The sequence below is a fragment of the Spea bombifrons genome, chromosome 2 (genome assembly GCF_027358695.1).
Source record: "Spea bombifrons isolate aSpeBom1 chromosome 2, aSpeBom1.2.pri, whole genome shotgun sequence".
Taxonomy (NCBI): Eukaryota; Metazoa; Chordata; class Amphibia; order Anura; family Pelobatidae; genus Spea; species Spea bombifrons.
Window position 1 is genome coordinate 130,899,281 of NC_071088.1, and position 21,877 is coordinate 130,921,157.

The 21,877-nt window shown below is 38.6% G+C and overlaps 1 protein-coding gene across 1 annotated transcript in view; it reads right to left on the minus strand.

The window, feature by feature from the left end:
* Positions 1-21,877, minus strand: part of CNTN5 (contactin 5) — a 256,290-nt gene that overhangs the window by 189,874 nt on the left and 44,539 nt on the right. The gene's annotated exons all lie outside the window — the stretch shown is intronic.

Genomic DNA, 21,877 nt, shown 5'->3' on the forward strand with positions numbered 1-21,877 from the left:
ATTTAATGATATATTTCTAGCTAAAGGGTTTTCCGCAATCTATGGAATCACAGTAACATGGCAGATTTCTGTGCAATAACACATTTGACAGATTTCTTTTCATTGAACAATAAGCACTCCAGAGAATATTATAGTTGTTTATCTGTTTCCTATAAACCTCACTGATACTGGAGAAAAATAAAATATGGCGAATAATTGTGTGAAGGACTAAGCTGGCCCTGTATAATGTATAATTAAATGGGTGAGGCGACAAATCTCACTGATTTAGCTGTAACATTTTACTGGGCCAGCCAAGCTCATCCTCACTGGAGTTGCCCTTCATGATTACAGTGACGCGTTAAAGCACAACTCTCCTTTTAGTGAATAGACCCCAAAGGCCTGTTTTGGGTAACCCCCAGTCATGTGAAAACTGACTTTGTTTACAGCTGTATTTCTCTCTCTTCCGAATCAGAGGGTCAGAAAGCGTACAGAAAATGGTTCTCCAATTATTCCCCCGATAAATCTCTAATCACTTTACAAAGGTCAGTCGGGTCTATACAATTTTGATTTTAAATAACACTTTTCTAAGAAAAACCTACCTTTTTTTTTTTTTACCATGTTTATATATTTATATAATGTATCTATTACAGACGAAATTTAGCAATACCATCTGTTAAAAAATTGTTAAATTAAATATTTTAGAAGTCTAAAAAAAAAAAGTTCATGCATAATTTTGTTAAAATGTACCGTATTTGCTCGATTATAAGACGAGGTTTTTTTCAGAGCAAATGCTCTGAAAAATACCCCTCGTCTTATAATCGGGGTCGTCTTCTAATCAGACCTCAAATAGAGGTCTGATTAGGAGACTAAGATCCAGATCCCCCGCACCGCTGCAGGGGACCTGGATCCTCCTATCGTCGCCCCCCCCCCCACACACACACACTTACTGGTGCTTCCGGAGGTGAAGTTGGCAGCGGGGGTTTGTATGCGTCCGTCGCAAATACCTTCCCCGACTGTCAGAGATCAGAGTTCCAGAGTTCCTGATCCCTGACAGCCGGGGAAGGTATTTGCGACGGACGCATACAAACCCCCGCTGCCAACTCCACCTCCTTCCGGCTGCCGCGGAATGAGACGTCAACCCGCTGCCCCGGCAATACAGCAGGAAATTGGAAGCACCGGTAAGTAAGTGTGTGTGTGTGTGTGTGTGTGTGTGTGTGTGTGTGTGTGTGTGTGTGTGTGTGTGTGTGTGTGTGTAGGGCATTTCTGGAATGCCTTACACCCCTATATGCCACTCTGGCACTTAGGGGGTTAAAAGGCATATTATGGGACAGAGTGGCATATAGGGAGGTATAAGGCATTTCAGGAGGCAGAGTGGCGTTAAGGGGGCATTTAATAGTGCACTCTGCCTCCTGAAATGCCTTATACCTCCCTATATGCCACTCTGCCCCATAATATGCCTTTTAACCCCCTAAATGCCAGAGTGGCATATAGGGGTATAAGGCATTTCTGGAGGCAGAGTGCTCTATATAATGCCTTTTAACTCCCTTAATGCCACTCTGCCTCCTGGAATGCCTTATACCTCCCTATATGCCACTCTGCCCCATAATATGCATTTTAACCCCCTAAATGCCAGAATGGGATATAGGGGTATAAGGCATTTCTGGAGGCAGAGTGGCACATAGGGGGTCAAAAGGCATACCATGGGGCACAGTGGCATATAGAGGGTTAAAAGGCATATCATGGGCCACAGTGCCATATTGGTGTGGCAAGCCTGGGGGCAGATGTGCGTAACTGGGGGACAGGTTGGAAAATACAAGAAATAAAAACAAAAAAAAAATATTTTTCTCAATCATAGCTTTTATTAAAAAAAATAGTTTACATGAATTAACATTTACTGGTAAAACTTTTTTCCTTTAGGGTCGTCTTATATTCAGGCTTTTTCTTTTTTTCCTAAGTTAATATTCAGATTTTGGGGGGTCGTCTTATAATCAGGGTCGTCTTATAATCGAGCAAATACGGTATTACCAAAAACTAGCTTACATAATTACATTTAAAAAAAAAAAAATCAAAAAAAAATAATATTTTTTTCTATCTTTCTTAAGTGGGAAAAAACATATCCATCACATATTAAAATAGAATTGAATATATTAATAATAAAACTATATGTCTACCAAATTAGATGAAGACAGATAAATATCCGGTAATATAATAGATAAACCGCAGATCTTAGATCACAGTCATCTTAAAATCTTTATTATTAGGGCCCCCACGCTTGTACTAAACATAACTAAAAATATGGTGGAGATAATGAACGTGTATAGCTCTGTAAAGGTTGTAGCCCCTGGCCGTCAGTGGCCCCTGACATTCACTTTGCCTTACTACAGAAGTTAAGTATAGGTTAGTCTACTTTCACAATATATATTATATTACATTTTATTTTACTATAAATGAGCTGTGGGTGCTTGCATGGTAGTAAAAAGTTATGTTAAAAACGAATTAACGGAACGCCTCTTTAAAAGGCAACGCCAAGGGAATCCGAATGGCATTCTAACAATTAGCAAAAAGAACCCCTATTCTACCTTTTAGAGTAAATGAGGTTTTGGAACAATTCAGACATTAAACCCATTAATGCATAATACCATATAATCATTTTAAAATGAAGCAATGAGTATAATTACATTAAAAAAAAAACACATTACCCAAGCCTACAGAAACCTATGTAGTTTTTTAGTTGACAAACTGTAAGGTTACATTTCCTGGATATTGCCAGATAATCTACACGTTACTAAGCGGAACAGAATATGAAATAAAAATTACAAAAAATAAAATATAACAAAATAATTAAATGCAAATTCTAGCGCACAATATTTATGTGGAAGAGAAATACTGCAGATAGGAGGACAAACCCAAAAGGACATTTTGTTATTCAAAAACTCAAGGGCCTTACAACCTTGTACTGTGACTTAAAACAAAGGAAATGAAATTGAATAGATACACAAGGGTTACTTATAAATCACAGCTAGAATGTATAAATAGTATTGCGACAAATGTATCTGAAAGTCACAAAAAAAAAATAAGTCTAGATTTTGTGGCATTGCTTATGCTTTGCACCTGAGACCACTTGTTACCCATCAGGAGCTGATCACTCTCTTCGCGCTGGTTGAGATCAGAGGATCTCCCCTAATCAGCCAATGAGTGGTCTTCTTCATTATAGCTCCAATCTGTGTAAGCTACTCAAGCAGAGCGTTGCGTTATGATGTCATACCAGTATTCTACTTCACAAGGTCACAAGGAGGGCATATGTCAGTAGCAGAGCTGCAAAAAGCTGTGAGTCCTATCTGTAAAATGTGTTGACTGGAATGGGGTTGATTTATGCGCTCAATGACATTGCACAGGACCACTTTGGATAAAGTAAATTGGTTGGGTATACTGAACATCCTCCATGGCTTTATAGTAGCCACTGCACACTAGGGTCCTAGACAAAGCTTTGGTTCAACTCTGTGTCAAGTTACGTAGATAACTTGATGGAGCCGTGACACATGCATAACGTAGTTACATTTAACGTGTTATGTATAGTTTGTAAAAATGATTTCAGTATTTGGAGGGAACTCATTTAGTATGAAGGTATGACTCCATCTGTAGAACATTTACCTGGTTCTGTTAGACTATTAGTTTGATATTTTTCTCTTATGAGTCATGTTCTCCGAACCACTTAATTACAGAAAAACAGCAATTACAGGTTAGAGAGACCTGCCCCTCCATACTGTGTACCCCTAAAAAAATGTGTCTCTCTTTGGCCATATGAAACGTTGGGAGATATGTTCTGGTACAAAAACGGTATTGAGTTCCTCAATACCATTAATTATGTTTAAAGATCCCTTTTCCATCCACGTGTAGCACATTCCAAACACCAATAGATCCCTGGTGGGTGAAGATGTCTTTACTTATTTTTTATTTCAAAAAATGTGATGCGTCTCATATTAGAAAACAAGACAGACATTTTATAGAGATTTCTAATTACAATAGTTGTTAGCCTATATTTTTACATGTTCCGAGTATCTTAATCTGAAAGCCATATTCCTTGGTCCCAATCTCCACCTGATGTCCTTCTTTTATACAAGGTCAGCGTGTTTGCTGTAACTAAGTGTATCACATGGTTATATAGCCATAAAAGTTACAATAATGGGTGCATAAACAGAAGAAATGTATTTAGAACTATATATATATATATATATATATATATATATATATATATTCTATCCTTCCTTCACTAGGTCACAAAGCCACCCGCAGCTACTCCTCTAAGCACACACACCCTAGAACAAAAGGGTTCCTCAATTGAAATATTATAAACTATGTTTTAAAACAAGATTGTGTCAATCTGTTATACCGTTGGCTTCTTATTTAACTTATTTAATATATTTTTCAGCCGTAGAGATGTCGTTGTATAAATAGATAATTAGAAACATGAAGAATAAAAAGTAAGAAAACCGTCTGGCATCCCCGTGAAGATATTTTGTCATCTCTCTAGTTATCCAGTTTCCGAAAGCTTCCCTGCTGATTTCTAAGTTGTGGGATGTTTTCTTACGCTTCTCAGTAACAAACTGATTTTTCTTCTTAGAATAATTAGAAAGCCTTTTTAACGCAGCATGACATGATGTCCGTGGTCCTACAAATTAAATTATAATAACAGTATCATTCTGACAAAGTGAACATCTGTATGTCTTACTTAGAAGCCAAGATCATTGTGTTGGAGGGGTATCTACCACACAGGGCTGGCTTCCAGCAGGGTCACTCTAGGTTGACAACCCAGCTCGGTTTAGACTTACCTGGAAGGGGCAACATGCATACCAAGGAACATTTTGAGTCGGACTCAAAGTCTCCAGGTAGGCTAGTCTACCGGCATCATGCTGAGGTATTTTTATTTTTCATGCTTGGACAATTAGGTCAACCAGGGTTATTTCGTCCGAGGTCATCCAATAAGCTGACTCTTCTGCTAGACTCCGTTCTGACCGCTATGACATTGAGAATTAGGTTTCAAATTTCCACAAATCAAACTCATTTCCCCGCACTTAATACTGCTGGGTAATTTCACAGAGTTCATTACTGATGCCAGTGGTTGAAGTGATCTACAAGCACATCAACACAACACGTTGTAAACTTGATTATGAAATCAAATTGTGACTAATGTTCCTCATTAGGCTCCCATAATGAGTCAAAGCAAATGTTCCTTCGAATTTGATGCTTTTTCTTTTATCTTCAGGCTTGTGGTCCTGTTTGTGATTGTATTTGGCAAGATGTATGCTGGACTTTTAGGGTCTTTGTGACTGCAGAGCCAACAGCACATGTATGATCTCCACGTGCTTGCATTTACCGCCTTCAACTTCCAAATACTTCCAATATCTCTAAACTATGCCATCAGTGGTATCTGCTCAATTGTCCTACAAAGAACATTTTCCCGCTCAGCATGTGATGTCATCTGCACCATTGCGTCAGTACATTTCTAGTAATTTATTGCCTGTCCTGCCGACTGAACTGATTAACCTTACAATTGAACTCTCTCTTTTCTAACCCCAGCTTTAATTTAGTGATAGAATCCAGTATAGATGGAATCCCTGCTGCCGTGTCTCCAGGTTCGTATTCTTACAACTACATAAAAGTATTTACATTATAAGTTTGTCTGGTATACCGGGAAAGCATAAGGTGTACTTGGACAGTAATATCTTTAAAGTGTGAAAAAAAATATTGTTCACACTACGAGTCTTGCCTTTTTAAAGCCAGCGGCTGAAAAATCACAGGTGTGCGGCTGCCTGCTGGATACACGGCTAACAGCAGGCGGTCGCTCGCTAAAGGATTACATTGGCCGTGTGAGCGGAGGAAAAGATACGTGGGTTCTATCGAGCTTCTGCTCCTGGCATTTGCTTGATGTCCCTTCGTGAAGCAGGGAAGTAAAATAATCACAACTGCTTACCAGCCAGAGTGAAGACACCCAGAGACAGACTATCAGTAGATAAGAACCATCTAGTCTGCCCATTTTTTTTTCTATTGTAAACAATTCACCAGTTAAAATTAGAGGCGTTTGTTCCCCATCCCGTGTTACATTTGTTTTTACTCATTTGATAGATCATTTTCCTTGTCACAGATGGGTGGACTAGTGGAGATTTCTAGCCATGGTGGAAGGACATCTAGAAAAGCAATCATCCTCTGCTTGCTTACATCTTTAGCGCAGAATGTCAACAGTCTAGCCACAATGTGCTTGTTCTCACCTTATATTTTTTTATTTAGTCCAAATTATTTTCATTTATATTTTCAAACACTGCTATTAATTTGTGGGATCAACACAGAGAACAAACAAAGTTCTGGTACAAGATCCTGGTCATTTGGTTAATTTTCTCCTTTTTCCTTTTACTTAATAATAAAAAAAAAATTACAAATTTAACTAATTTCAAACAACTTTAAAGGTGTTTTCGGTAGACTGGAAGATTTTCACGTTGAGTTATTTATTCCATTCCACTCTCCTGATCATAGAAAATACTGAGAAAAAAAAAACAGAGTATTTTTGCTGTTCGCTCATTGTTTATTTATCGTTGTTCCGTGCTTTCAGTTTTTCCCTGTGCTGTATCTCTTTTGTTCTGTACGGTGCTAAGAATGATAGTGAGAACTTGCTGTCACTTTTAGGTTTGGGAATTAGAAATTGATGGAGACCCCCCACCTCTGCTGGGAAATGTACAGTTGATTTGTACGAACACAAGGCTTCAAGTCTTACTGCTTTAAGTAAACTCAGAAATAGCCAGTGAGAAAATGTTTGTTGAAAAGGAAAATGCATTTATTACGACAATGCTCATTAATAAAAAGACAACGAAACATGTAAGGTATGTATTTATACACATGCACACCGACACGCATGCTTATACACAAGAAAGGAAATGAAATGCTCCAACAGTTTGGTGAACTATGATGTGTCCTAGTATAGTCAGACCATGTTCCTATTCTTCCTCCATGATCTTAACACTGATTGGCTGCTAGAACATTGGAATGTTAAGGTCTGGTTTCCTATGACTTGCTCCAAGAATTATTTTGGTATTTTAGATATGCCAATGAAATGCTAAAGTAACTTTTCCCCTACTGGCAACTACTACACCCTACTCACTACTAACCTCACTAACTGTCTCTCTGAAATCTCATACTGGATGGCATCCCGCTCCCTGCAGCTCAACATCTCCAAGACTTTTGGTCATCCACGTATTCCCTCTATCCCTAATTCCTGATATCGCCATCACTGCTGAGGATTCCACAATCTACCCAACAGACCAAGTTCACATCTTTGCTATTCCACCATTCTTCACACAAGAGACTACTATAATACCTTGAGACATCCCATCAGGATTATTATTATGCAACCCCATGCCAACTAGCCTCCCGTTCTTCTACCTTCCACTGCTTCAAAGTCTTTCTAAAATATTTGCCATCTAGCTTCTAGCTCACTGAGTCTTAATTACTGATACCAGAAAACCAAACTAATCGCAAATTTCAGTTTTACTTTTTTTACTGTAAAAAAAACCCCAAAAACAAAACCAAACACTTTTTTATGAAAATACGTTGCGATGTAATTTTTGTTGTGACATATGGATGACACACTTAAGCAACGTTTGCAGCTAGTACCGTCCTCTCATTTTACGATGTATAAAAATGCAACTAATAAAACATCAGTAGAACGTCTTAATTCGTGATTTTAATGGCTAGGCTTGCCTTTTTTTTTTTTAAGAAAATTAATTTCTGCAATTATGAATTCTTGTAAACTCTAATTGGAATTGTGTTTGGCCCTGTCGGGATCATTACTCTGTTGTAGGCCCGGCGTTTTACAGTTCCTCACTGGCACGTTTCCACCGTCAGTAGATTGGATTCAGTCGTTGCAGCCAAAAATACTTTGAGGGATAATTGCTCCTAAAGTAAACTAATGTCATCGCCATGTTTAATGTCATTCATCAACGTGAATATTTCAATCGGTATTTTGCTCTTGAATCTAGAAAACTTTAGTTAAAATACTAAATATCAAAAAAGCAGATGTTTACACGTATTTACATACATCAGAGTCCCCTTCATTCACAGTTTAAAGGTTACAATGCATTTTAATGTAATTCACAGTTTAATTTTATTTTGTTTGTTTTATAAAGCAAGCTTCTGTCTGGAGAACTTGTTGCTATTTTTTTTTTTTTTTTTTAGAATGAAGTGCTACTCTCCCCCACCTCCTTTTGGAGTGTTGATGGGTGGAAAAAGTAAACGTTGGAGCGTGTCTTTTCACATATTGGGTATGTATACATCCCCCGACATTTCAGATGATCTCGGCAATTGTGATAAAAGGGATGTTGGAGGCATTTAGGAATGGGGTTAGAGGCTGTCGTCATATTCCAGCACACACCTTTAATGTGCTGTGAGGAGGCCATACGGGAGCTACGATTGTGGTATGTCCTCCAAAACCCATGGCCTCTTTCATCTTAACGGCTCAGCAGGCCAGTCAGGGAAAGTCTTCTGATCTCTCTAACCTGGTCATGATCCCCACCGTACACAAACGTGGGACAGTGGGGCAGCTCAGATGGACAGTGGCAGAATATTAGGAGGTATTAATATAGCTGGGTTAGAACCAATCCCTGACCCAGATTGACTTGTCAAGAGTGGAATAACCCAAGCCAAAGCCAATCCCTCTCAAACCCGAGGACTGTCCTTGTGCATTCTTATGTTCTAGATGATTCATGGGTGGCATGGCCAGCCAAACCTAGGGTCAGTCCAGCCAAATCTCATACTGTGTCCCACAAGCAGTCAACTCACTCACCTCTACTATGAAGCAAACACTTCTATCGAATGGAAGCGCTATGGCAAAAAGTTTTTGTAGGTCACCATTGTTGTCAGTCATGTGATATCTTGGATGACTTTCCCTGCTCAAACACCACACTGAGCGTATTCTTTATTACAATGCTAGAAAAAAAAAGTCTGTTTCCCCATAGACATTCATTCATCGACATGGTCCAGGTTATTAAGACTGAGAAATGATACTGTGTTTACCACCAGGCCGTATGATAAGGAGTCAGGATGTAAGAACACAATACAAATGGCTAATATGCAGCTGAATGGTTTCTCCGATCTGGTTAAATCCCATGCTTGTATTAGCCATAGCTTTATTAAATTTGGAATTGTGTCTCTTTCTTCCTAAAATCTAACTAGCGATACTGATAGTGTCCTAAAAGATAATTTTAGGGACTTGGGTAGTAAGATTAAGAAAAGGACCTCCAAGGTAGTATTCTCAGAGATACTACCTGTGCCATGCGCTACACCAGAAAGGCAGCGGGAGATTAGGCAGCTAAATGCATGGCTGAAGTCTTGGTGTAAGAAGGAGGGCTTTGGGTTCTTAGAGCACTGGGCTGATTTTGCTTTGGGGTACAATCTCTATAGTCGTGATGGATTGCACCTAAATGCAAGAGGGTCCAATGTGCTTGGGGAGAGAATGGTTAGACGGTTGGAGGAGATTTTAAACTAGGAATGGGGGGGAGGGAATAAATACCGGGTTAGACAGTATAGAAAGGGAAGGCGATTTACTTAGTAACCAGGTGGGTGGATCTGGGGGCTTGGTCTATAAAGATAATAGGGAGAAGCATATGTTTTGCCCCCCAAAGCAAGGACAGAAAGTGATTGCAGCATCGGTGTTAAATGACAAGCTGAAGGTCATGTCTACAAATGCTCGCAGTTTAGGGAATAAGATCCATGAACTTGTAACAGTTGTGGCAACAGAGAATGTTGATATAGTGGCTGTTACTGAGACATGGTATAATGAGAAAAATGACTGGGACATATCAATACCGGGGTACTCTTTATATAGAAAAGATAGAAAGGGCAGGAAAGGGGGAGGGGTGGCCCTATATGTGAAAAATAACATAAAATCTAACTTAATACAAGTTGGTGAAGAGAACTTAGAGTCGGTTTGGGTTACAGTACAATTTGGCAAAAGTAAAGTAACTCGCATAGGTGTGATTTATAGACCCCCAGGACAAGTAGAAGAACTCGATAATCTACTAGTGGAGGAAATAGCTAAAATGACAGTGAAGGGGGATGTTATAATCATGGGTGACTTTAATCTCCCTGATGTGAACTGGAAAACGAAAGTAGCTGGTTGTACCAGGAGTGCGGATATTCTAAACTCCTTATTGGGATTATCTTTAAAACAGGTGGTTGAGGAACCAACTCGTAAGGAGGCCACATTGGATTTAGTGTTCACAAATGGAGATTTGTTAACAGATATTTCTGTAGGTGAAAGTTTGGGATCTAGTGATCATCAGTCTGTGTGGTTTAATATACGAACAGTGACTGAGTCACACCACGCAAAAACAAAAGTTTTAGATTTTAGAAAAGCTGACTTTTCTAAAATGAGAAAATGTATAGAGGAGTCATTATCAGACTGGCACAATTTAAATGGTGTTCAGGAGAAATGGGATTTTGTAAAAGCTGTTTTATCGAAGATAACAGAAAATTGTATTAGGCTGGTCAGTAAGAGTAAAATATTAAAGAAACCGCTGTGGTACTCTGCAGAAGTGGCCAAAATCGTGAAAGACAAGAAGTTAGCCTTTAGTAGATACAAAAATACCCAAAGTGAGGAAGATAGACAGATCTATAAAATTAGGCAGAAAGAGGCAAAGAAAGTTATAAAAACTGCCAAATCACAGGCAGAAGAGCGAATTGCCCTATCAGTAAAAAATGGAGATAAAACATTTTTTAGATATATAAATGAGAAAAGGAAAGTTAAACAAGGATTAGTTAGACTAAAAACAAAAGGCATATATGTAGAAGAGGATAAAGGTTTAGCTGACTGCCTCAATGAATATTTCTGTTCAGTTTTTACAGATGAGAATGATGGAATGGGACCTCAGTTGGGAAAAAAGACTGAATCATTTGAAATATGTGAGTTTATCGAGGCGGAGGTTTTACTTCAGTTGTCTAAGGTAAAGACAAATAAGTCGATGGGGCCTGATGGGATACACCCCAAGTTATTAAAAGAGCTTGGGGGTGTACTAGCAAAACCGTTAACTGATATATTTAACGAATCATTGGTAACGGGAGTTGTCCCTGGGGATTGGAAAGTAGCGAATGTTGTGCCCATTCACAAAAAAGGCAGTAGGGAGGAGTCGGGCAACTACAGGCCTTACATCTGTAGTGGGGAAATTAATGGAAACAATGTTAAAGGAAAGGATTGTTGAACATCTGAAGTCACATGGCTTTCAAGATCAAAAACAACATGGGTTTTCCTCAGGAAGATCATGCCAAACAAATCTTATTGATTTTTTTGATTGGGTGACTAAAGTAATTGATCAAGGTGGTGCAGTAGACATTGCGTATCTGGATTTCAGTAAGGCCTTTGACACTGTCCCACATAGAAGACTTATAAATAAACTGCAATCTCTGGGTTTAGATCCCAATGTTGTTGAATGGATTAAGGAGTGGCTGAGTGACAGAAAACAGAGGGTTGTAGTCAATGGCGTATATTCAGAACAAGGTCTTGTTACCAGTGGGATACCTCAGGGATCTGTACTTGGACCCATTCTCTTTAATATTTTCATTAGTGATATTGCAGATGGTGTTGATGGAAAGGTATGTTTATTTGCCGACGACACAAAAATTTGCAACAGGGTTGATGTTCCTGGAGGAAAAAGCCAAATGGCAAACGATCTAGGTAAGCTGGAAAAATGGTCAGAGCTGTGGCAATTGGCATTTAACGTGGATAAATGCAAAGTAATGCACCTGGGGCATAAAAACCCAAGGGCAGAGTATAGACTATTTGGTACTGTCCTAACCTCAACGTGTGAGGAAAGGGATTTAGGGGTAATTATTTCTGAGGATTTAAAGGTAGGTAGACAATGCAGTAGAGCAGCAGGTAATGCTAGCAGAATGCTTGGTTGTATAGCGAGAGGTATTAGCAGTAGAGAGAGGGAAGAGCTCATGCCGCTGTACAGATCACTGGTGAGACCTCATTTGGAGTATTGTGTACAGTACTGGAGACCATATCTCCAGAAGGATATAGATATGTTGGAGAAAGTGCAGAGAAGGGCTACTAAAATGGTTTATGGATTACAAAATAAACCTTACCAGGACAGGTTAAAGGATCTTAACCTATATAGCCTGGAAAAAAGACGGGACAGGGGGGATATGATAGAAACATTTAAATACTTAAAGGGAATCAACAAAGTAAAGGAAGAAAGTTTATTTAAAAGAAGAAATAAAACCACAACAAGAGGACACAAGCATAAACTAGAGGGGCAAAGGTTTAATGGTAACATCAGAAAATATTACTTTACGGAAAGGGTAGTGGACGCATGGAATAGCCTCCCAGTGGAAGTGGTAGATGTTAATACAGTAAAGTCATTTAAGCAAGCATGGGATAGGCATAATGCCAAGCTAGATATAGGATAAGGGCAAGTACTAAAGGAGAGTACTCAGAGGTTGGGCAGACTGGATGGGCCTTCTGGCTCTTATCTGCCGTCACTTTCTATGTTTCTATGTTTCTATGATAACGTGAGTGTCCTGTACACAATCGCAGTTTGCTTTGCAGTGGAAGATCCTTTAACAATTTTTGAGTTAACTTACACTAGATACGCCAGAGATTCCGACTGTAGAATTACATTTCTTAAGTGACAGTTGGCCAATAGTTTTGTCATGTGGCATTTCTAGGTTATCTAATTAAAATGTAAACTATCTGATAATACTTGCAAATGTGACCTTCATTTATGTCTGAGCTGTTGCTGATGTTTTGCGAAATGTCAAAAATAGCTTTAAGACAGATGTTTCTTTATTTTTAATGACACCACTAGATATAATATTTGCTTTGATTGGGAAGTGTTGAAGAAACCTATAATTTGTGTCGCTGACAGAAGTTCATATGTAAGCTTAGAAAACGTATGCAATACAGTAAAGCTCGGATTATGTGACAAAATATGGCACTTCGAAATAAATTACCAAACTTAACCCCTTAATGACAAAGCCCGTACATGTACAGGCTCAAAATGCATGGTTTTCAATGGGTTTAGGGACCGCCCATTGTCCTTAAGGGGTTAATATGATAAGGGGTACTAGAATTTGTCATATAATATGGCAAACTATATTAGCAAAATTAAAATGTAGTTTAAGTACCTAAATTAAGGTTGTCAGATGCATACCTCCCAAGTATCCTTTTTTTTTTAGCTAGATAGTCCTTATTTTCGGGCTCTGCCCCACTAACCTGCTGTGCCATCCCTACAGTCCCATCTTTTTCGGGCAACGAGGATCATGTACCGGCTAGCAAGATCAGAGGATCTCCCTCGACCGCTCCCTGATCCATGAGCTTCATCAGCAGCATAGACCTCAATTGCAGCTCTCTTGTGGCCACCTAGCAAAATTTTCAAGCAGAGCTTCTACTTCTACACATCACACAGCGGGTGAAGGATAAGATGGTCCTGACCAACTCATCCCTATCCATGCCACTACCCCTCTTCTAACCATAACCTGAACAAAGGAATCTCACTTTGGAACCCTGACATTTTGTTAGGTATGTAGATATTGGCTACATTAGGACCGTTCCAATGGGTGACAGACATCACGGAACTTCAGGAGCTCTATGGATAACCCTACGACCTCCCTGGAAACATGCAAGAGAGGTCTCCAGATTTCATATGGAGGTCTGAAAATCAGAGCTAAGGACCAAGCCTCAAGATGAGGATGCTTAATCTCCAGGTAAAAGAGCAGCATTTGGCCCACCAAGGCCCCTACACACTGCTTTTCTAGGCTATTTGGAGTTAGCCCCGCCACCACTGACCCTGATTTCGTCTTGATCACACTCCGGGGAGCAGCCCCCATAAGTCAACAAGTGACTCTAGCAGGTGCCATGTTTATAAAGAACTGATAAGCCCAAGTATATAATATGCCCTTAAACGGGACAATATCTACTGTACTTAATTATTTAAATACTTCTTATTTCACATAGACATCTTATTTATAGATATGATATTCATAGGCAGTCATAGTTCTGGTCTGACCCATTTAAATGGTATATTGTGGCACTAAAGAGAACACATTCAGCTAATATGGTGCCATATTTAGCAAACTTTCAAATCTGCTCCACGGTTTATATGCCATATGCTGTATAACATTTCAAATCTAGACTGGCTTCGAGGCCCATAAAACCTTTGTTTACATCATTTACTTTATAGCTTTTTAATGAAATTTGGAAAATCATTTGCGTAAAAAAAAGAAAAAAAAAGACAAGTCCATTTTATTGAACAAATTAATCAAATGTCGACCCCCTACACCTACCTATGAAGATGGAAACATGATGGAACAATTAAAGGCTTTTATAAGTCTCGGTTCAAACCATATGCCAATATTGGAACGTCCAGACTTATCTATAGAAAATCTTTTACTTTTACTTTTACAGTTCCGTACACTAAAACCATTGCAACAGTATTTACAGATTTTGTTTTTTAAAATTCCAATGTATGCATAAGGACCTCCTATACACCTCCTTATAGTTTCCGGATCCGCATAATTATTCCTCCCCATTACATTATATTTATATAGCGCCAGCAGATCATTTAGCGCTATAACAATGGTGATTGTTGCCATGTGATATATTGGGTAACTTTCCCTGCTCAGACAGCACAGAGAGGTGATTCTTTACGGCAATGCTAATGAAGTCCTTTCATCCGTATACTTTTCTTAGTCAGATTGTCTGGCTAGGTGATTAAGACCGAGACATTTTATTATTTACTGTAGGTGGTATAATAAGGACTTGTTTGTTTAGTAGCTCTCTAGTAGATCGGGCTAAGATAACACCTAAAACATATATATTTTTTTATAAACGGCTAATATGTAGCTGCCTGAAAACAGCGTTTTAGACCAGATACACAAGTCCTCCTGGCCCAAGTCATGCGCAAGTACCTGAAGACACAACAGGGGTATTTGTTAGCCATCTCCTCTCCTTTTTAAAAACCACATTGACCAAGACATTAGACCTGAGCCTTGCTGCAGCCAATATTGTCCTGGCACTGGCTTTATTCCACATAAATTCACAAAAATGGCAACTCAATTAGTGGTCAATAGGTGTCACGGCTAATAGAAAAATAGTCATACGCAAAAAGTTATCATGGGTATTCATTACTTCACACAATCAAAAGTAAGGAACTTTTACTCCTTCAAGGAATGCTTAGTGGATTATTTCAGACCAAATTCTATAAACAGGAGGCTCTAAAATATTAAAATTGGGGGCTTATGAGTACAGAGTTCAGAAAGGTTAATGTGTTTGGTAATAGTTGCCACAAAGATGGAGGCTATATCTATTACCGAACAACATTACTGTCTGGGTCATAAGAAAATGCAATGTGTTCCATTAAAACACATTAATGGCACAGTCAGCATACGAGTATTCATGTTCTATAGGAAAAAAAATGCAATTAACCCAGGTTCACAGCTCCGTATCTTTCACCATGCGGTGCCACCGGCGAAATGGTTTTATAGTTCAATTACAATATTAGTCTATGTTTGTTTATTACAATCTAATTATCTATGCTTTTTAATAAAAAAATGCAAATTATCTACAGATCATTTTACAATGGGCTTCATGCCTTGACAGTATGCATCCCAATGAACTCAGAGCTTTCCCTACAACAGCTATTTTAAACTTTCTAGGTTACGCCATATTATTTTAACTCGTATACAGAATTATTATACGACAGGCTTCCCTTTTGTTTTTTTGCTTCCTTCAGTTTTTGTTTTTTTTCCAACATGTAGTTGGAATCCATCAGAAGAAGGGACCTCTGCCTTTAGCAAAATAAAAGGCATCGGCTTCAACTATATAGTCTGTCCTGGCCTAAACACATTGAAAATAAATGAACAGAATATCCATAAATGGAACACAGAAGGGATCCAATCTTTGTGTAAATGCTGCTTAAACTCCTTATTATACTAGATGATCTCAGTTGCCAGGCAGTGGGGTAACATCTACAAACATACTTCTCTGTGTTTGACTGGCAGTCACCAGGTAAAGTCCTGCTTCCTCGGGTGTGTGGGTCACTTTTCATGTTCTCTAGGCAGAGGAGAGCCGTTTGGCCATGTCTACTCCTGCCCACTTTCTGTTCTGCTCTCTTCAGGCTGCCTGGGGTTAGCCCTGCTCATGTAAATAGATAGCCCCACCTCTATGTGCGGCTAGCTCCACCTCCATGAGAAGCCACTCCCCAGAAGAAGATGGGCCAGCCTGGGAGGTTCCTTGGCATAACTACAAATCTCTGGATCCTCAAGAAGGATCTGTGAACAATGCCTCCCATGTGCACTTCCAATATACTATATCCTGCATTGTGCTACACTCTTGGCAGCTGCCCGCCGCATCGCTCCCAAGTTATCTCTCCATTGACAGTAAGAATGTAAAAAATGTAAAGTACTTCATTTCTAAGCAATGTGATGACTACAATACAAGGCACCTGCCAGTAACCCATTCAAGATGAAGAAAATGCCTTTCCTAGTCAATTATCTGTGTATGTCTTGATTCTAATGTCTCATTAGCCTAGAGGCTACGAGCACAAATATCCCAGTGAATAAATATTTCGCTAGGGCTGCGAAACTACAATCTTTCTTTCCTGACAATAATGTTGAAGATCTATAATCTAAAAAAAACACGTTTCAAGGTTTATGAATCACGGCTTTCTATATATATTTTAAAGAAAGCACACTCCGTAAGGTATACTGCCATTTCCAGGAGAGGTTTAGATGCCGGAATGAGACGCAATATTATTATTAGACAGAAATAAAAATGTCTTCTGCTCATCCTCCTGGTACCCGTTTGTGTTCCTTTTCCCTTTGTCTTTTCTATTACTATGTGCTTGAAATGCTGTCTGATTTTACCATAATTCTGACCCATTCTAGCTTTCTAATTCTCCTGCATAATATTTCCCTGTAAAACCCAAAGCGGTGGTGCAAGTTCAGTTCTGTCCACAGCAGCAGTTTTTTTTTTTTTTAAATTAAAAAAAAAGGCTAACGTTAGCCTCCCTCCTTTGATTTTGGAATCAAAACATTTGCTACTGCAAACATTTTTAGATGAAAAAGTTCCATTTTATTCAGTGGAACAAAACACTGATCACATTATTCTTCACGATATTCTTGTAAGAAACTTTTATTTCTTTATTAATTCATGTAAACTATTTTTTCATATTTAATAAAAGCTATGATTGAGAAATTTTTGTTTTTATTTCCTTTTATTTGCCAACCTGCCCCCCCCCAGTTATGTACATCTGCCCCCAGGCTTGCCTTATACCCTCCTATATGCCACTTTGCCAAGGAAATAATTGAACTAGAACCAGTATCCCTAGAATTTTGACAGCAGGGAACAGCTATTGATGTGATCTGCAAAAGACAGGCAGTTTGATTGAAACCGATGGCATGTTCTAAATCTGGAGCAATCATAGAAACCAATGGAATGTTTCTAATGAATCGGTTGAGCTTGCCTTGAGAAATACGCTCCAATGTACTAAAAGGGTTAATACATGCAGCTTCTTAGAGACCAAAAACTCATGTTTTTCCACCTTTGCAGATATTATTTAACTAAAAGTAGATTCTTGAACCCAATATCATGTCATATTTGACCATTTCAGAAGTGTCAATGTTAACATAAAAATGCAATAATATGTTCAAGCTATACAATCTTCTAAGTGCCGACAATGGTACTAAATGAGCTTAATGGAGGAGAGTTCTGTCCTCCATTATGTTGTCTGCTCATCTGCCCCTTATGTCTAAAAGGGAATCTGGTGTCATTGTGTCAAAGGGTGGTGTCATTGTTGTTAACAGCAGTGGGTTATGATGTCACATCTGAAGTTCTCAATAGCGAGCCAGCAAAAGCGATATGTCACCCAAAAAACACTAGGAGAAGGAGCCTCAGACACCCTTGGAAATAGGACATGATCACAAATGCATTTCCTTTGTGTCCGTGCCACCTTTAGCTGCATATAATTATGAAGTAACCACTGGTCGTTTTATATAATAAGGAATATTCTAGATTTACAATTTCAAATTTTTCAATGAGCTGGGGAAACGTGCCAGTTGAGTAGAAAGCCAACCCTAAATGTCTAAACGATACAAAGTTACTCTTTAGCAAATGATCTTTCGTTATCTCTTTTCTGTTGTCTCAATACATTTTTTGCCCTCTAAAAAAAAACCAAATCCAATTTCCTAGTAACATAATATCCATAGTGTCAGATATTCGTATGTCTTAAATATCTAAACTTTTCCGTGACCAAAGAGCAATCAAGACCACAGCTTCTAAGTCTTCTTAAACAGGTTTATTTGTTAGAACACAGTATATACAGCGCTCTAAATTTTAAGTTAGCCCATGTATTAAAAAAAAAATATATATATATACAGTATATGCTATTAGACACTATGTTTCAGGAATTACAGTGCAAATGCTTTCTCATTGGAGGAGACACCTTTTCTCTATTCATTTTCTTTCGCTTTTCTCCCTCGGAACATGCTTTTTCATACATTTATCTGCCAACTCGTCCATCTGGGGCTTTTATGCTTCATTAGAGGTACCATTTCTATTTTAGACTTGTGAACTGGCTGAAAGGTACACTGCTGAGTCTCTCTTGTGATGGCTTTTGTTTGTTATAAAGTTTGTGACAGTTAGCTGGTATATGATGTAATGCAAAAAAATAGAACAAATGGTTTATTTGATCCTGTATGAATACTGAATTCTAAGCTTTCACAGAATAAATGTTCTGTATTAGTGACTGCTACCGCTTAGGGTAACCATATCTGCCTTGTGTTCCAGGAACATGACTAGAACATGTGAAGTGCTGCCCCCTGCAGGATGTTGGATGTATATCCACATGGAAGGATACTAAGTACATAGTAACTCCTCTCACACACTGCAGGGGGCAGCACTTTACCCTACCACTGGGAGAAATTAACTCTTTGCGCTCATTCAGTGGGTGTGCTACGTACACATTGGTAAGAGGCGATTCTTACCAATTTGGCGATTTTGGTAAAAGATGGACTTTGTGTATTAAAAGTGCTGTCGCACCCGATCTGATAAATTAACCCCTTAATGACAAAGCCCGTACATGTACGGGCTCAAAATGCATTGTTTTCAATGGGTTTAGGGCCTGCCCATTGTCCTTAAGGGGTTAATTACATTTAGAACTAAAAGCATCACGAAAACATCAAACACCCAAACCTTTTCCAAGTAATAATTATGTAAAATGTTGCCTCATTCAGAGTTTTTTTTTAGGGAATGCCTAGTTGTCATGTGCCACAAAAGTGGGCAGTAATAGGACGTTCCCATAGAAAATGAAAAGGCTTCTCAAAAAAACTACGTTTTGTATGGGAGGCAAAATAAAATAATGAATCTGCTTGGGTTTTATCTGCTTCATATACTCTCTCTCTCTTTATATATATATATATATATATATATATATATATATATATATATATATATATATATATATATCATTAGATAATTTCAGTGTAGTCCTCACAAGGTTTTCTTCTCCAGAAATCACATTTTCCTGTTTTTTTATACCACACCTAAAGACGCTTTGCAAAGGCTTCTGAACCCGTCCAGGCATTCAAAGCGATGACAGCTTTTGAGGCATAGTCGACACCATAGGGTTTCTGTCACATGCTTGTCAGGTGTCACCGTTCACGGTGAGCTTGAATCAGACTATAGTTTGATATCCCGCGATCAGACGGACATTGTATGGCGAGCACTGTGCCAATCTCTGATAACACACCACACTTTGTATTTGAAAAGCATAGTCGGAAAGCATTTCTCTAGGCCAAACAAGTAGTGCATTTATACCTTATATCCACAAACGTATAGAGTCGCAACATGTTAGTTGCAGAAAGAAAGAGAGCTCAATTGGTAAAGATGATACCTTTATTGTCTAACTTAAGTATAATAGATTGGAAGCTGCACCTCGCCGACCCCTCTGTGGTTCGACAATACTTGCCACTGATTGGCTACCTGAAGAGCCAATCAGTGGCAGGAAAGTGCTCCCACTGAAATTAAAGGGGGCATTTTTCAAGCATGCACTCAAGGAGTGTGGGGAGGCTCATAAGACCACTTTCTAAATGCTTACCAGGCCAGCGCTTGAGGAGATGTATTTGGCCAATCACATAGCCTGCTTAGCAAATAGCTACACCACAAAATGTAAAGGGACCTCTCAGTTATGTCTGAAAGTGCTATGCGTATGGCGAGTGTCACTTTAAAAAGCAATTTACTTAAATTAGGATTTGAGGGGTTCCCCCCCCCGTATCATATTTGGCTATTTTGATTACCACAGAATTCTAGTTCATTTAACACAAATATGTGAACTTTGTTTAACTTACTTATTGTATCGGATCCAATATTTGTAATGGCAAAATAGACACATTACTATGACTTTATTACACCAACGCACTTAAGGAATATTCTTAGTAATTGGTTTCTAATGCCAACGATGCTCTAGAACTCATTATAAAAAATGGTCTTTGGCGCTTGGATGTGATCTCATGGCGCGTTGAATAGAATGGAAAAATAAGTGTCCAGGAATCATATCCTGTTGAAAGAAATCCGCAAAGGATTTTATTAAGTCTCCTATTCCTCTTAATATCCTCATAACAGTTTTACACCAAATTGAGTCATTAAGCTGTAAGTACTCATTTACATTAACTCTTCATTACTTTCGGAGTCATTTGAAGCATTCAAGTCCTGTAACGTCTGCCATGCTCTCAGCGATCAAAAATTAAACAAAACCTTTGGCAAGATGTAAGATAGGTTCAGCGTAATATAAAAATGTAGAATTTGGTCCAAGCATCGTGAACAGAAAACTTTTAAAGATAATGTATTTAATTTGGTGAAAATTGTTCTCATTCCCCATTAATTGTCCCTCTGTAGAAGGACTAGTCCCCAATCTCCCCGTCCCTCTTTCATTCCCTGATGTCTCTATTTTCTATGCGGCTGGGAATGAGTGTATCATAGTGTTTTACAGTCCTGAAAGTCACAATAATGTGTAAGACAGCAGAAGATGTATTTATAGAGCAAATTGTGCAACGAGTTTTCATTTAAGTGCCTTACTCAAATACAAAAAAAAAAAATCAACCAGTAAGTAGCAAAGTCATATCAAAGATGTTGGTAAATCCATACCCATACGGCGCTGTGCTGCCTTTTAATCCAGTATGTGGAGGCTATGCCAGCTCGGCACAGCCTCTGTGGAGTAAATGGACTGGTTGGGAAGATCAAAGATGTCTCTGGTAACTGGCCCATTCAGCAACAGCACTCCAGGGGGCATTATGACCCAAGATGGCGATCTGCCCTGTGGTTTCTCGCTGAGGGGACTGATCCACCCTGGGCCAGTCAACCCTAGGCCTGAATAAATCTCTGGCCATACCCCATAACTATACCTCTGAACACACTCATAAAAAAAAAAAAAAAAAAAAAAAAAAAGTGTCACTATGGCCATAAAAGATGTTGGGTTGCAAAATGGTGATTCAAAGTTACCAAGTTGCAGTTTTAGTTTCAGAGTTAGGTAAACCATTGAAAAATACTTTCATGCTTTTTTTGGCCTTCCTTCATGGTCACTCCTGCATTTGCTTTGGCAATATACCAATACGAATTAGGATGCAGAACAAAGATTTTCCAGTTAGGGTTAATATATTAGACTTATGCATTCAGAGAATTTTTCTTTATAGCAAAATGTTACGTAAATATATATATATATATATATATATATATATATATATATATATTAACCTTTAAGGAATTTACCATACAAATCACACACACAACTTCCCTTGGTAGTCAATTTGCTTCCTGTTTTAATTTTTTTTCTCAAAGAAATGACCTTATGGGATGAAATCA